This window comes from Oncorhynchus tshawytscha, linkage group LG05 (assembly GCF_018296145.1).
Source record: "Oncorhynchus tshawytscha isolate Ot180627B linkage group LG05, Otsh_v2.0, whole genome shotgun sequence".
NCBI classification, from domain to species: domain Eukaryota; kingdom Metazoa; phylum Chordata; class Actinopteri; order Salmoniformes; family Salmonidae; genus Oncorhynchus; species Oncorhynchus tshawytscha.
Window position 1 is genome coordinate 58,799,880 of NC_056433.1, and position 15,267 is coordinate 58,815,146.

Below are 15,267 nucleotides of genomic sequence, written 5' to 3' on the forward strand. Positions count from 1 at the left end.
ATCGTTACTCTTAAGGTGAGAACATGGTGAATCTCTATTACAAGGAAAATATGTCTAAAGATACATGTTAAGTTGGCTTAAAGATCACTGAAAGAAGTTACTAAGGTTGATCAAACCATTTCATTGCCATAACATTTCATGAACTTTCTACAGTTTGCTTAATATAAAACAGTTTGTTCAAACCCAAAAAGTGTATTGTCTCCTAACCAAACATTTGTTGTGGAAGTCTGGAAGGGGCTTCCACAAATGTTTTTTGTCTAAGAAATGTGCCTACAGTAAATGTGTCACAAGACATTGGACTATGAAGCTTAATAAAGACATATATGTATCAATAGCATCAAGTAAAGGACCTTGCCCTGTTTGTCTGTGCATGATTACTTGTGGATGATATTATATATTTTCCCTGAGGCCATGGCACTGTGCCTTTCTGTAATTCACTGCTCTACCAGCAGGTGGTGCTAGTGTAAGGGACAGAAACAGGGAGCAGCCAGGCTGAGGAGGGACAGTTTTTTAATGACAAGATGAAGCTCCATCAAGGCAGGGCACACTATATTTAGACTGAGTGCAATTCCTCTTCCAGAAAGCTTCTGTTCATCTTGAAGGGAGAGTATGAGGAACCTTGACGTACTGAATCATTTATCAGTGTTGCTGAACTGTCATCCATCATCCATCATCACTCCCCCCTCTACAATACTATCACCTTGAGATGAAAGCAATGACAAACAGAATATAAATCTGAAGTTAGTTTGTCTGTGTTGTCACAAGATATGACATTTTTCATTAACACATCATGAGAACTCTCTCGGCAATTCCTTAAACCTTAGTCAAAAGACAAGAGAGATTTGAAAACCAGAACTGATGCTGAGTGCTGTGGGCAGACCAAAGGTGACACTCTGAGATGGTGCTGGAATAGCCTGCTACAGGTTAAAACCCACACACAGTTCTCTGTTCTGAACAAAATATTTTCATAATCCGAGAGAAGATGGTGCAACAGCAGGGGTGGCTAATGCTCACATAAGACGTTATGTCTTTGGTCATATTGAGTGAATACTGGATATAACACTTCCTTTGCCCATCACTCTGTGATGAAACAGAATGGGAAAATCACAGTCAAGCTATTCCATGGGATGAATGAATTTAGGCCATAGTGACCTAGATAACAGAGGACCTACTTTCATCTGATTGGCTTTATTTAAGGCGGTCCACTCCCAGTTCCCGGGCCCAATCCAAACCAGCCCTGTCTCACAGCCGTATCCTCCTTCCCTTGCAGATCCCAGCTGGAAGGTGACATCTCACAGACAGTAGCAGTACCAGGCCGTAGTGCTCAGCCTCAGCACATATCAGATTCCTCCACTCTGTCTATACAGTGCATTCGGAAGTATTCAGAAGCATTTACCTTTTTCACATTTTGTTACGTTGCAGCCTTATTCTTACGTTGCAGCCTTATCCTAAAATTGATACCCGATAATGACTAATTGAAAACAGGTTTTCAGAATGTTTGAAAATTTATTAAAAATGTAAAACAGAAATAACTTATTTACGTAAGTATTCAGACCCTTTGCTATGAGACTCGAAATTAAGCTCAGGTGCATCCTGTTTCCATTGATCATACTTCCTACAACTTGACTGGAGTCCACCTATGGTAAAACATGATTTGGAAAGGCACACTCCTGCTATATAAGGTCCCACAGTTGACAGTAAATGTCAGAACAAAAACCAAGCCATGAGATTGAAGGAATTGTCCGTAGAGCTCCGAGACAGGATTGTGTCATGGCACAGATCTGGGGAAGGGTACCAAAAGATGTGTGCAGCATTGAAGGTCCCCAAGAACACAGAGGCCTCCATTAGTCTTATTGGAAGAAGTTTGGAACCACCAAGACTCTTCATATGGTTGGCCGGCCGGCCAATTGAGCAATCGGAGGAGAAGGGCCTTGTCCAGGGAGGTGACCAAGAACCTGATGGTCACTCTGACAGAGCTCCAGAGTTTCTCTGCGGAGATGGGGGAACCTTCCAGAAGGACAACCATCTCTGCAGCACTCCACTAATCAGGCCTTTATGGTAGAGTGGCCAGACGAAAGCCACTCCTCAGTAAAAGGCACATGACAGCCCGCTTGGAGTCCGCAAAAAGGCACCTAAAGGACAGACCATGAAAAACAAGATTATCTGGTCTGATGAAACCAAGATTGACCTCTTCGACCTGAATGCCAAGCGTCATGTCTGGAGGAAACCTGGCACCATCCCTACGGTGAAGCATGGTGGTGGCAGCATCATGCTGTGGGGATGTTTTTCAGCGTCAGGGACTGGGAGACTAGTCAAGATCGAGAGAAAGATGAACGAAGCAAAGTACAGAGAGACCCTTGATGAATACCTGCTCCAGAGAGCTCAGGACCTCAGACTGGGGTAAAGGTTCACCTTCCAACAGGACAACGACCCTAAGCACACAGCCAAGACAAAGCAGGAGTGGCTTCCGGACAAGTCTCTGAATGTCCTTGAGTGGCCCAGACAGAACCCGATCAAACATCTCTGGAGACCTGAAAATAGCTGTGCAGCGACGCTCCCCATCCAAACTGACAGAGCTTGAGAGGATCTGCATAGAAGAATGGGAGAAACTCCCCAAATACAGGTGTGCCAAGCTTGTAGCATCATACCCAAGAAGACTCGAGGCTGTAATCGCTGCCAAAGGTGCTTCAACAAAGTACTGAATAAAGGGTCTGAATACTTATGTAAATGTAATATTTCAGTTTATTTTATACATTTGCAAAATAATGTCTAAAAACCTGTTGTTGCTTTGTCATGATGGGGTATTGTGTGTAGAATGATGAGGGGGAAAAGTAAAGGGGTCTGTCCACTTTCCGAATGCACTGTATGTTCCCTATTCAAAGTCATGATTGCCATCACTATATTAATCTGTAGAGGTATTGTGGGGAATAACCACTGGGTTGAAGAGAATGAAAAAGTCATATATTTAGTCATGTCCTATTGCTTGTCATCTATCTCATGATAAAGACAGGTCCTACTGAGTAACGGCTGGCAGGAGTGATGAATACCACACTGCATCGGCAGACACTCAGCGTGTCTGTCCCAAATGTGTCCGCTTACAGCCGGTTCCACCATGACTTCTAAAATAACACAACAAATCTGAAATGTTTTAGTCCAAAGGTTATACAGTATACAGTGACAACAACAAGCCTTGTGGGCATTTACTAGAAGGTAGAATATGATTGCTTCATTGTCTTACTTATGTAAACGGAGATGGCGATATGCCAAGATCTTGAATGAATAATGATGACACACACACACACCCACTCAATGACAAACAGTGATTTTAATGAGGGTTGGAAAATGACTAATTGAAAAAGATATAAAGGAAAAGAACAATAATGTTTTTTTTATCACCAAATAAAGTACTTTGTGTCTTTAGAATAATAAGGCATAAACTTTTTAGACAATAACAGATGGTAAGACGATAAAACTAACAGTTTTACTGACACATAAACTCAGAAAACGAGAAAACTATCATTCAAGGTCAACATCTAGCTACGGTATTGCGGTATTGCATCTCAGTCCTTCATGTCTTATTATAAGCAAGGTCAGAGCCAATGAAACCAGAGTCTTAAGTGGAAAGCTGACACATTGTCCTCCTCATACTTTGCATTGTTACAGAATTCTTGATATTTTTTTTACTATGTGTGTGTCTCTCTTTCTCCAGATAGCAGATAACCAGATGATTGCTTCTTCTTCTCGGCTAGTTACCGGATCTACTGGCTCTCTCCAATGACTTTGAAGAACAAAAACAATCCAAGGATGTGACCTTCTGCAGGAGAACCATCATACCCTCCAAGCCATGGATATCATCCCTCAGAATAACTGGAGGTTTAATTCACATACTGCCAAGTTAGCACACATTCTTTTGGTTCAGGAATGACATAAAAATGATCAAAGCTTGGATAAAATGAAAGTGGAAACTAAGGATACCTGCATGAAACATCAATTTATACTCAATATACTGGACAAAAAAATGTATTGCTTGAAAAGCGACAGTGATTTTAAGAGCAATGTCTGTTATCTATGCACTGGCTCGGTTCTTTCAGATGAAAGTATTCTGTTTGTGGGCTGAGGTTGAGAGAAGTTGAGAAAATCTATGCTTGATAGCTTGAAAGAAGAATCAACCAAAACAAAAAAAATATCATGTTTCCGTAGCAATGCGTTCACCTGAGAAACCTGCCACATTTTGTTGCATTAGAACAGTAGGAGTGTATAGCTGAACTCACGAATCATTAGCTTCCAAAAGAAAGGAGTCAGTGTTGGTTGCCGTGCAACCTAGGTCTATATCATAATAAAGGCAAGGAGACGAACAATATAACTTGACTGGGGGAAGGTCACGAATCCACCGAGAGCGTAAGTATAAGGCTATCCTCAAAAATATATATTTATTTGTTGTGAGGATAAAGGCATGAACATCAGATATGATTGCATCCAGAGCAGTGAGAGAGCGATAACGGATGGCTCTTCATGTATTACAGTGGTCAAAAAGAAAGGCTTGGTAGTGAGAGGTTCAATTTGACATTGAGCCAATCTCACTAGAACAAATCTTTAATTTACTCCCCACCACCTCAGCAACAAACCCCAATTCCGCCCAGCAGAGGAGGAAAGGTCCGCGGGACAAAAAACCGAATCTCTCTGAGCCAGAGGGCGCAACTCCATTCCATAGTCCGTCTGGTGGATAGAACCCAAGGCTATTGGAACAGAGGAGAAACCAGAGAATGAAGTTTCTAAGGAAACAGTGAAAAGAGCCTTTTCCACAACAAGATTATGTTGTTGTCTTTATGTTTGTTCCCATAACATGGCTGAGGTACAAGCAGTGTACAGCAATAATGCCCGAATATAAAACATTCAAGTTCTCTGTCTAAGTCATTATTGACAAGGAAGTAATATGATAGCATTTAGCATGACTTAAATAACCTCATTAATGGATTTCAGATTTTAGTAATTGGGCCATATAGATCTCAACAGGCCACCCTAATACTGTACACTCCTTAGGGCACTAATGGAAAACATGAATATTTATACATTTCACAAGGCCAATATCAAAACATGTTTAATACATGAAATGAAACATGGACATCCATTATTTGCAGAGGTATCAGGGAATGATATTGACCTGCACTGCTCGAAGATGAGATTGTATTACATACTACCACCGGTGCTTTTTTCAGCACACAGAATAATTGGCCCTATTTTATTTCATGATTTGTTTTTGCATTAGGAAAAGGTTCATTTGATTTGATTGGCCATTTAGGTTATTTATTATATGTTATTTGAAAGGTCTACGTTTATATGTCGGTGTTCGCCAATGTCATGTAAATATCCATGGATCCCACTCATCTTCTGCGCCTGTCACACCCTGATCTGTTTCACCTGTCTTGTGATTGTCTCCACCCCCTCCAGGTGTTGCTTTGTATCCCTGATGTATATATCCCTGTGTTTCCTGTCTCTCTGTGCCAGTTTGTCTTAAATATTTTTCAAGTCAACCAGCGTTTTTCCTGTACTCCTGTTTCGATTCTCTTTTGCTAGTCCTCCCGGTTTTTGACCCTTGCTTGTTTTCTGGACTCCGTACCCGCCTGCCTGACCATCCTGCCTGCCCTGACCGCGAGCCTGCCTGCCACTCTGTACCTACTGGACACTGAACTGGTTTTGACCTTTTGCCTGTCCACGACCATTCTCTTGCCTACCCCTTTTGGATTGTTTAATAAATATCAAGACTCAAACCATCTGCCTCCCGTGTCTGCATCTGGGTCTCGCCTTGTGCGCTTATAGTACAAACTGGCCATGACAGACCCAACAGACTTGGACCAGCTCCGCAACGCTGTCTCCTTGCAGGGAGCCACCATTGGGAGGCATGAAGAGTTATTACAGGACCTTTTGGAATGGCTTCGTTCCCTGATGGAATGCCATGACCAAGGGTTTAAGGCTATGATGGAGGAAATCAGGGAGTTAGCTCATAGGCAGCCTACCACCTCTGAGAACACCCAACCACCCAGTAACTTTTTTCCTATTAGTGGTGAGTTTGTACAGCCGACCCCGGCTCCCCGAGAACCCTGCTTACTTACCCTGCGATATTCTGGGGATCATGGTACCTGCCAGGGTTTTCTTTCTCAGTGCTCTCTTATTTTTGAGCTACAGCCATCTTCGTTTCTTTTGGACTGATCGAAGATAGCATCTTTTATTACGCTAATGTCAGGAAGGACGCTATTCTGGGCTACGCCAGTCTGGGAGCAACAATCCGACATTTGTCGTCATCTGAAGGATTTCATGACAGAGGTGAGGAAGGTGTTCGAATCTCCGGTATCCGGGAGAGAGGCGGCCTGAAAACTTCTTGAATTACGTCAAGACTCCTGTAGTGTGGCAGACTACGCTAATCCCTTTCGCACATTTTCCGCCGAGAGTGCCTGGAATCCAGAGTCTCTTTTCAATACCTTTCTTCATGGATTATCTGAGGTGGTAAAAGATTACCGGAGGACCTCAATTCCCTCATCCCACTCACCATTAGAATTGATGGACATCTAAGGGAACGCAGGAGTGAGAGGAGGTCTGGCCTAGGTCACACTCGTTCATCCGCAGTGGCTCGCTCACCTTCGAAGGAACTCCCTGAAGGCTGTTTTTCTGAGAGGATCGGAAGCCACCCGAGCTCCCTCGAGAGTCATCGGCGACGGGTGAGTCCGGAACCTGTGCAACTGGGCAGAGCTAGGTTATCGCCTAGGGAATGTTCACATAGGTTAAGTTCCAACAGTTGTCTGTACTGTGGGGCTGTGGGACATTATATAGCCACCTGCACAGTTAAGATACCTATTTATGTAGTAGGTACAAGTACACTGGTGAACCAGGCTGGGAATCCTCTACATCCCATCAACCGCACTCCTTTTTTTGTCATACCACTGTGGGGAAACCAGTCTAAATCTCTCCGGGTATTTATTGACTCTGGGGTGCATGAGAGTTTTATGGGCGCTAACCTAGTTTCTGAATCAGGTGTCCCAACTCAACTCCTCTCTGTTCCCATGGACACTAGAGCACTGGATGGCCGCTCCATTGGTAGAGTTACCTACAGTACTGTTCCTGTTCATCTGCGGGTTTCAGGAAATCACAGTGAGGCTATACAGCTTCTCCTCATTGAGTCTCCCGATGTTCCTGTTTAGGGATTTTCTTGGCTCAAAAAACACAACCCCATTATTGACTGGACCACAAGTTCAATCCTGGGTTGGAGTCCGTTCTGCCATTCCCATTGCCTCAAAGCAGCGCAGCATTCCTCAAGACAGCCTCCTCAGGGCTTAAGTCAAGTCTTGGATTTCTCTGCCGTCTCCACAGAGTACTACAACTTCCTGGAGGTCTTCAGCAAGGCACAGGCTACTTCTCTTCCCCCGCACCGTCCTTATGATAGTGTCATTGATCTCCTCCCAGGCACCACACCACTTCGTGGTAGGCTATATTATCTATCCTGGCTGGAGACCAAGGCCATGGAGGAGTACATAGAGGACTCTCTAGCTACTGTCTGTCTGCATCCCCTGCAGGCGCAGGATTTTTCTTTGTGGAGAGGAAGGACAAGACCCTGTGTCCGTGCATTGACTACCGGGGTCTAAATTACATTACGGTTAAGAATTGTTACCCCCTACCACTCTTCTCCTCAGTTTTCGAACTTCTCCAGGGTGCCACCATTTTTTCCAAGCTGGACCTTCAGAATGCATACCACCTGGTTTGGATATGCGAAGGAGATGAGTGGAAGACAGTATTCAACACAGCCAGTGGACATTATGAGTACCAGGTCATGCCGTTTGGACTCCCCAATGCCCACTCTGTCTTCCAGGCTCAGGTAAACGATGTGCTCCGGGATTGTTAAACTGTTTTGTGTTTGTCTACCTTGACAACACCCTGTTTTTTTTCCCGGTCTGCACAAGAACATGTTCTTCATGTCAGACAGGTCCTTCAGCGCTTCCTGGAGAACCAATTGTTCATGAAAGCCGAGAAGTGAGATCCACCGCTCTACAAACTCCTTTCTGGGATATGTCATCGCTGAGGAAATTGTCCAGATGGATCCTGGAAAGGTGAAAGCAGTGGTGGATTGGCCTCAACCTTCGTCAAGGGTGCAGTTTGCAACATTTCCTGGGTTTTGCTAACTTCTACCACCGTTTCATTCGGGGTTACAGCACCCTGGCGCCCCCCCCCCCTCTGCACTCAACTCTCCCAAGGTACCGTTCACATGGCCTCCAGCTGTCGACAAAGCCTTTGTGGACCTAAAGCATCGGTTCACAACAGCTCCCATCCTCATCCATCCGGATCCGTCCCGTAAATTTGTGGTAGAGGTTGATGCTTCTGATGTTGGAGTGGGGGCCATCCTGTTCCAGCAATCTGCCTAGGACCAAAAGCTTAATTCCTGTCCCATCGTCTCAATCCTGCAGAGAGGAACTACGATGTAGGTAACCGAGAACTCCTGGCGGTGAGATGGCGTTGGAAGAGTGGAGGCACTGGCTGGAAGGAGCAGAACAGCCATTCCTGGTCTGGACCAACCATGAAAATATTGAATATCTCCATACAGCAAAGCGGCTTAACTCCAGGCAGGTCCGGTGGGCTCTCCTGTTTACAAGATTTAACTTCACCATTTCCTACCGCCCAGGGTCCAAGAATGTGAAGCCTGACACACTCTCCCGCCTATACAGTTCCTTTGCCAAACCCTCAGTCTCCAAAACCATTCTCCCTAACTCATGCCTTGCAGCCTCAGTGGGTTGGTGTATTGAGACCCTTGTTTGCAAGGCACAACGTTCCCAGCCTGGACCTGAAGGGGGCATGGCTAACCAGCTGATTGTCCCTAACTCAGTCCGGTCCTGAAATGGGCTCATTTGGGCTGACCTGTCATTCCGATTCCCGCCGTACCCTAGCATTCCTCTGACAACGTTTCTGGTGGCACACAGGACTCTCCTCTTTTGAGTGTTGCATGGAGTATCAATCTCCACTCTACCCAGAACAAGAACCGTAAGTCAACGTACCCTCGGCCCAGATGTTTGTCCGCCGCTGTCAACATACCTGGAGAAGAGCTCGGGTAGCACTTCTCAAGACCAACTCCAGGTATCGTCAACAAACGGACCGCAGCTGGACTCCAGCTCCCCGTTACCGCATTGGGCAGAGGGTATGGCTGTCCACACAGGACCTGCCCCTTCGGGTAGAGTCCTACAAACTGTCCCCTCATTTCATTGGTCCGTTTCCCATCTCTAGAGTCCATAGTTCCACTGCTGTCCGTCTCTTGTTACCCCGGACCCTCCGCATTCACCCTACATTTCATATGTCTACGATTAAGCCTGTGTCTCACAGTCCTTTGTCTTCTGTCCCCAGGGCCCCACCCCTCCCCGTGTCATTGATGGCCATCCGGCATACAGGTTGTAACATCTCCTGGGTGTTCAACAATGGGGCAGGGATTTCCAGTACCTGGTTGACTGGGAGGGTTACTGCCTGGGGGAGAGGTGCTGGGTTCCCACTAGAGACATCCTGGATCCAGCCCTCATCGCCGACTTCCACCCCCGTGATTTGTTTCACCTGTCTTGTGATTGTCTCCACCCCCTCCAGGTGTCGCTTATTATCCCTGTGTTTCCTGTCTCTCTGTGCCAATTCGTCTTGTGTATTTTTCAAGTCAACCATAGTTTTTCCCGTACTCCTGTTTTTTGACCCTTGCCTGTTTTCTGGACTCTGTACCCGACCATTCTGACCATTCTGCCTGCCCTGACCTCGAGCCTGCCTGCCACTCTGTACCTCCTGGACTCTGACCTGGTTTTGACCTTTTGCCTGTCCACGACCATTCTCTTGCCTACCCCTTTTGGATTGTTCAATAAATATCAAGACTCAAACCATCTGGGTCTCGCCTTGTGTCCTTATAGCGCCTGTAAATATATCTGCATTTTGCACCTGATTTCATCTGACTCGTGATTCTTCGCACTCCCTGGTAAGACCACCTAGGGTCCACTATCTTACACATTGGTACCTGCTTTAGTCGCTGACAGATTTTCCAAATGAGGGTCAGTTTCTCAGGTTTAAAAAGATGCCATATCATGTTCAGTGACCAACTAGGCTACTACCAATGTAATTAGCAAAACAACCTGTATTACCAGATTTTGTTTCATTGGTATAATTCTATCCACTGCCTTTTGATTTGTGCTCTGGCCTGTAAGTGATATCTTAGCCTCAGTCACCCTATAGGACCCAGCCAAGCTGGCAAGGACATGGACGACCCCTCTCCCTAGAAGAAAATAGCTTAGGTCAGCTAGCATCAAACAGAAGGTTCTTCTGGAGAAATACATTTCTTACATGGGCAAAAAAGTTATAGCAAACTTTTTAGAGGATCATTGGTATTCGGCTGAGTGCTTGGGTTGGGTTTTCCATGGCAACTATTTTCTTGTGGTAGCAATTGGCTAAAGAGAGCTGAGTGTAAAATGGATGCTCAGTGTGAGTTTGAGGCATGAAGTCCATTCAATAGAGGAGGTATGTGTACTCAAGTCTCAACTGTACTAGTATAAAAGTACTAGTGATAGTCAAGAAAGTGGCCAAACGCAAACCATACACAAAATGGATGACATTAGATGACTAAGTAGTTTCCAATCAATCCTTTGATAACCTTAGCCTACTTGAACACAGCCTGATAATATATGCCATTTAGCAGAAGCTTTTATCCAAAGCGACTTAGTCATGTGTGCATACATTTTACATATGGGTGCTGCTGACGAATTCTATTATTTTGTTCCCCTCATATTCTCCCTCATTACTCAGTCTCTTTGATGTTAGGCATCAGCAGCTTTACACAGCACTGTGAATGGTGTTTTTAGAGAGTCAGCATGGATGGACTTGGCATAGTGGGGATGAGGGAAAGTCTGTATAGGCATGCACTCCAGTATTAGCCTAGGAGACACAGCTCAGGGCACATAAGCAAAGCTATCTAAAGAGCTTATGGTGATATGTTCACATGCAACAATGTAACCTGCAATGTAACCAATGCAAACCGCCCTTTCACGATGGATGACAGCACTCATATGCAACATAAGTGTTGCTGGAGCTTTGAATTAAACTAGTGTAATTCGTAGTAGTGCAGCCTGGTCTCAGAGCACTTTGTATTATTTTGTATGTAAATGCGACAGTCCATTTAGTTGTTACATTTCGTATGGTATGAATTAATTTGTGGATGTCCATCCCGCATTTCATATGATATGTTACAAATTAAACTGAACAAAATATAAATGCAACATGCAACAATTTCTTAGATTTTGTTGAGTTACAGTTCATATAAGGAAATGAGTCAATTGAAATAAATAAATTAGGCCCTAATCTATGGATTTCACATGACTGGACAGGGGTGCAGCCATCGGTGGGCCTGGGAAGGCATAGACCCACCCACTTGGGAGCCAAGCCCAGCCAATCAGAATGAGTTTTTCCCCACAAAAGGGCTTTATTACAGACAGAAATACTCCTCCAACATTCAATTCTCTGGCAACAGCTCTGGTGGACATTCCTGCAGTCAGCATGCCAATTGCACGCTCCCTCAAAACTTGATACATCGGTGGTATTATGTTGGGTTACAAAACTGCACATTTTAGAGTGGCCTTTTGTTGTCCCCAACACAAGGTGCACCTGTGTAATGATCATGCTGTTTAATCAGCTTCTTGATATGCCACACCTGTCAGGTGGATGGATTATATTGACAAAGGATAAAATGCTCACTAACAGGGATATAAACAAATTTTGAGAGAAATATGCATATGGAAAATTTCCGGGATCTTTTATTTCAGCTCATGAAACATGGTACCAGCACTTTATATGCTGTGTTTATATTTTTGTTCAGTGTACAATTCGTATTACATGTTACGAATTTGCAAACGACGCCCGCCCTTCCACCCCAACCAACCACCCTACTTTCGTTTCTGCCTTAAGTAACCATCTGTCTTATATAACCATACCAAACATCATATCATACTATTTTTGCATCCCAGATTTTCGTTTACTTTATTACGTCTAGTATATGAAACCAGGCTGAGTATTGGTATCCTTATATACAGTAGTAGCCTATATGTTACAGTAAATATTGAAAATTTTAAAAAACTGAGCCAAGATACTCACTTTAGTAAATACAAGGGTTTACCTGCAAATACATTTTTGCCTAATTCGGTAGGCGTAGTTTCTCCTCCACAATGCAGATACAGTAGGTTATAGCACTCACTGGACCCGTACAGTTTACATGATGTAACGAGCCTCCTGCGCAGCATAAAGAACATGCACATGCATAACACTTGTGTTAAAAAACATTACCTACCGTATTGAGCAGGTCGTACATTTTGATTAAACCTTCACAAGGTCACAACAAATGCAGTCGTTTTCCCTCGGTCAAATCCTCTAGTTTACGAATTAGTCACGTTCTTAATTAAACTTGCACAAATTCTTCCTTTCGGGGTGGTGACGGTCGGAGTAAATGTAGGTATGTGGTATAGCTACTTCCTCGAATGGTGTTTTGATTTCTCAATCATTTATCTACTTAGATATTTCGCTTGCATATAATAGCAGCCTTTTATAACACTTGCTGCGATGGGCACAGCATGCGCTGCGCTACAGACTTACAATGTCAATCAAACAGGTTCATTGGCAATTGGAGCGCCCACCCCTACGCAACGCGGATTGGCTCATATGTATGATTGACATGAATTTTAACATAACTGCGCCGATGTTCATAAACTGGAAACCAGATTGTGAACTCACAGGGTGCAGGCTGTTGATACAGATGGTTACATTCCCTATTTATGATGACATCTATCCTCAATGATGCAGACCTTTTCTGAGCAATACATTTTTTTTTTATCACCCCAAGGAGTTGGGAAAAAAAATATTTGTATTATATCTATCGAGGCCTTTAGCCTGTGTACCTACAACAGTAGTCTAACTGTTTGTGTAATTACACATTTAAAGATGTTATGCATATGATTTACACAAAACAATATAATCAATGATGTGAGTTTATTACAGTCCGAAATGTGCACATAATCTGTAATTACACTGTACTTACATGGGTATTATTACAGTGTTAAAATGGTATTGTCAAGAATACACCGAATAAAGATAGGCTATTCCAGACCCAACCCAGGTATCCCCATGTGACAGACCAACAGTACAGCACCCTGAAACATAAGTCTAATCAAACATAAATGTTCACATAGTGACATACTATAAAATAACACAACCTCATTTCATAATCCACAAGCATGGGATCAGTAGGCCTGGAAGAAATCTCATCGAAGAACAAAGACTAGACCTATGTCACATAAAGGAACTGATAAAACTTTTATTCAGAGAATTCCATCAAGAATGTTGCCTTCAAAAATCTATAAAGGCATTTCTTCTGAATAGAACTGCATGTCCCTTGTGAAAAATGGCATCATAATCACTCCCCTCCAAATCGTCCCTCTCCTATGTAATAATCGAAAGGCCCATATCTATGCTGTGAATATGAAGTGGAGGGTGATTGGTAGGAGGTTATCTGACTTCGGAGGTTTACTGTTTTATTTTACAGTTGCTTAGCAACAGACTGATATGTGGTAAGTGGAGAAGCAATGTGATAAAAACTGTTAACAGCTGATGTTCTTTAGTCCTTGACTCCAAGCCGGTTTGAAATGTTTCTATGAACTCAGAATTTTGAATATTTCAAGAACCTCTGAATATGAATTGTTACTTATATACCAAATAATTGATGGTTACTAACTTACTTTTCAATGTTGCACCTTTAGAAGAGAGATGCATGCATGGTGTACTCATTAGATACATGCTATTCAATCAAAGTCAAAACATTAACTACTGTATCATATACTTGTGTATTACACGCCCCTCCTCACTCACCGCAGCCAAAGACATAGTAAAGCTTTCATTTAAAACATAATTTGAGGGCCACACTTGTAGTTTATATGAGACCATAATCATCCACTGCTGGCCAAGAGCTATTGCATAGTGATCCTCGTTGAAATTATTTGTAACACATCCTCATGCTATGTCTCCTCTGCCTTTACATCACCTTCACTTAGGTCCATGTATGACATATACCTCTCTTACTGCAAAATACGTTACTCTGCAGATCTAGATCACTGCTAAAGAGAGTCTGGTGGTGGCTTGTTGGGGATGGTTGCAGTGAGTAATATATGCAAAACATATTAGCTGCAGAGCATGGCAAGAGTACAAACAGATCTGGGTCAAGCATGGAGTATGAAACTAAAGCATCAATGCATCCTACAGGCTATACATTACTCATACACGATAATGGGCTTAGTACGTCTGCATCTTGGACAATGTGACTAGTGTATAGCAGAAGCTTTTAGATACAACGTGTTGTCCCAACAGGGTTGGGGAGTAACGAATTACATGTAATCCATTACATGGAAGGGATTACAAAAAACGGTATCTGTAAGCCGTTATATTACGGGAAAAAATAGTGTAATCATATTACAGATACTTTTGAAACACTAGATGATTACTTCGAGGATTACTTTTAAATTCAGAAAGGATGTTTGCGGAAAAAAATCTTTGACACTTCTCTATTTTCTCAATGACATTCAAATCAGCATTGAAAAAAGGCACAAGTTTCAGTTTGTTCCATCTGAGTTAGTCTGACCCCAAGTCAGAGACCACTATCATGACACACCAAATGTGTTTGATGGATCGCGGGAAAAGAGCAGGAATAGGCTTTTGTAGGCTACAGTCCAAGCTATGTCTTCCAATGGTGCGACTGCTGTCGGTATCCAAAGATTATCCAATTTGAATTAAAGCTTGGAGGTAAGGATGACAGCAGTAGTGTAGTCTACAGCAATACGGATAGCACTTATTATTGATATCTACATAGCGTATTGATGTGAATCATATTTTACCTGAAACGCACAAGGCCCTCTACACCCACAATTAATCCACAGATAAAAGGGTAAACCGAGTTTGTTTCTAGTAATCTCTCCTCCTTCAGGCTTCTTCTTCTTTGGACTTTATATGGCGGTTGGCAACCAACTTTAAGAGGCATTACCACTACCAACTGCATTGGAGTATGGACCCCAGTTCATCTTTCAATCAACCACATGGGTATGTGCTCCTAAAAACCAATGAGGAGATGGGAGAGGCGGGACTTGCAGCGCATCAAGCGTCACAAATAGAACCATGTTCTATTTTAGTGCCTGGCAACGCAGATGCTCGTTGACGCACGCGAGCAGTCTAGGTGCA

At 43.4% G+C, this 15,267-nt stretch overlaps 1 protein-coding gene across 1 annotated transcript in view; it reads right to left on the reverse strand.

Moving 5' to 3' along the window:
• LOC112251575 (leucine-rich repeat-containing protein 7) overlaps window positions 1-12,650 on the reverse strand; it is a 192,318-nt gene extending 179,668 nt beyond the window's left edge. The window contains exon 1 of the mRNA XM_042322154.1: window positions 12,338-12,650. The gene's annotated coding sequence lies outside the window, so the exon portion shown is untranslated. The remainder of the gene's footprint in view (window positions 1-12,337) is intronic.
• Between the last annotated feature and the right edge of the window lie 2,617 nt (window positions 12,651-15,267).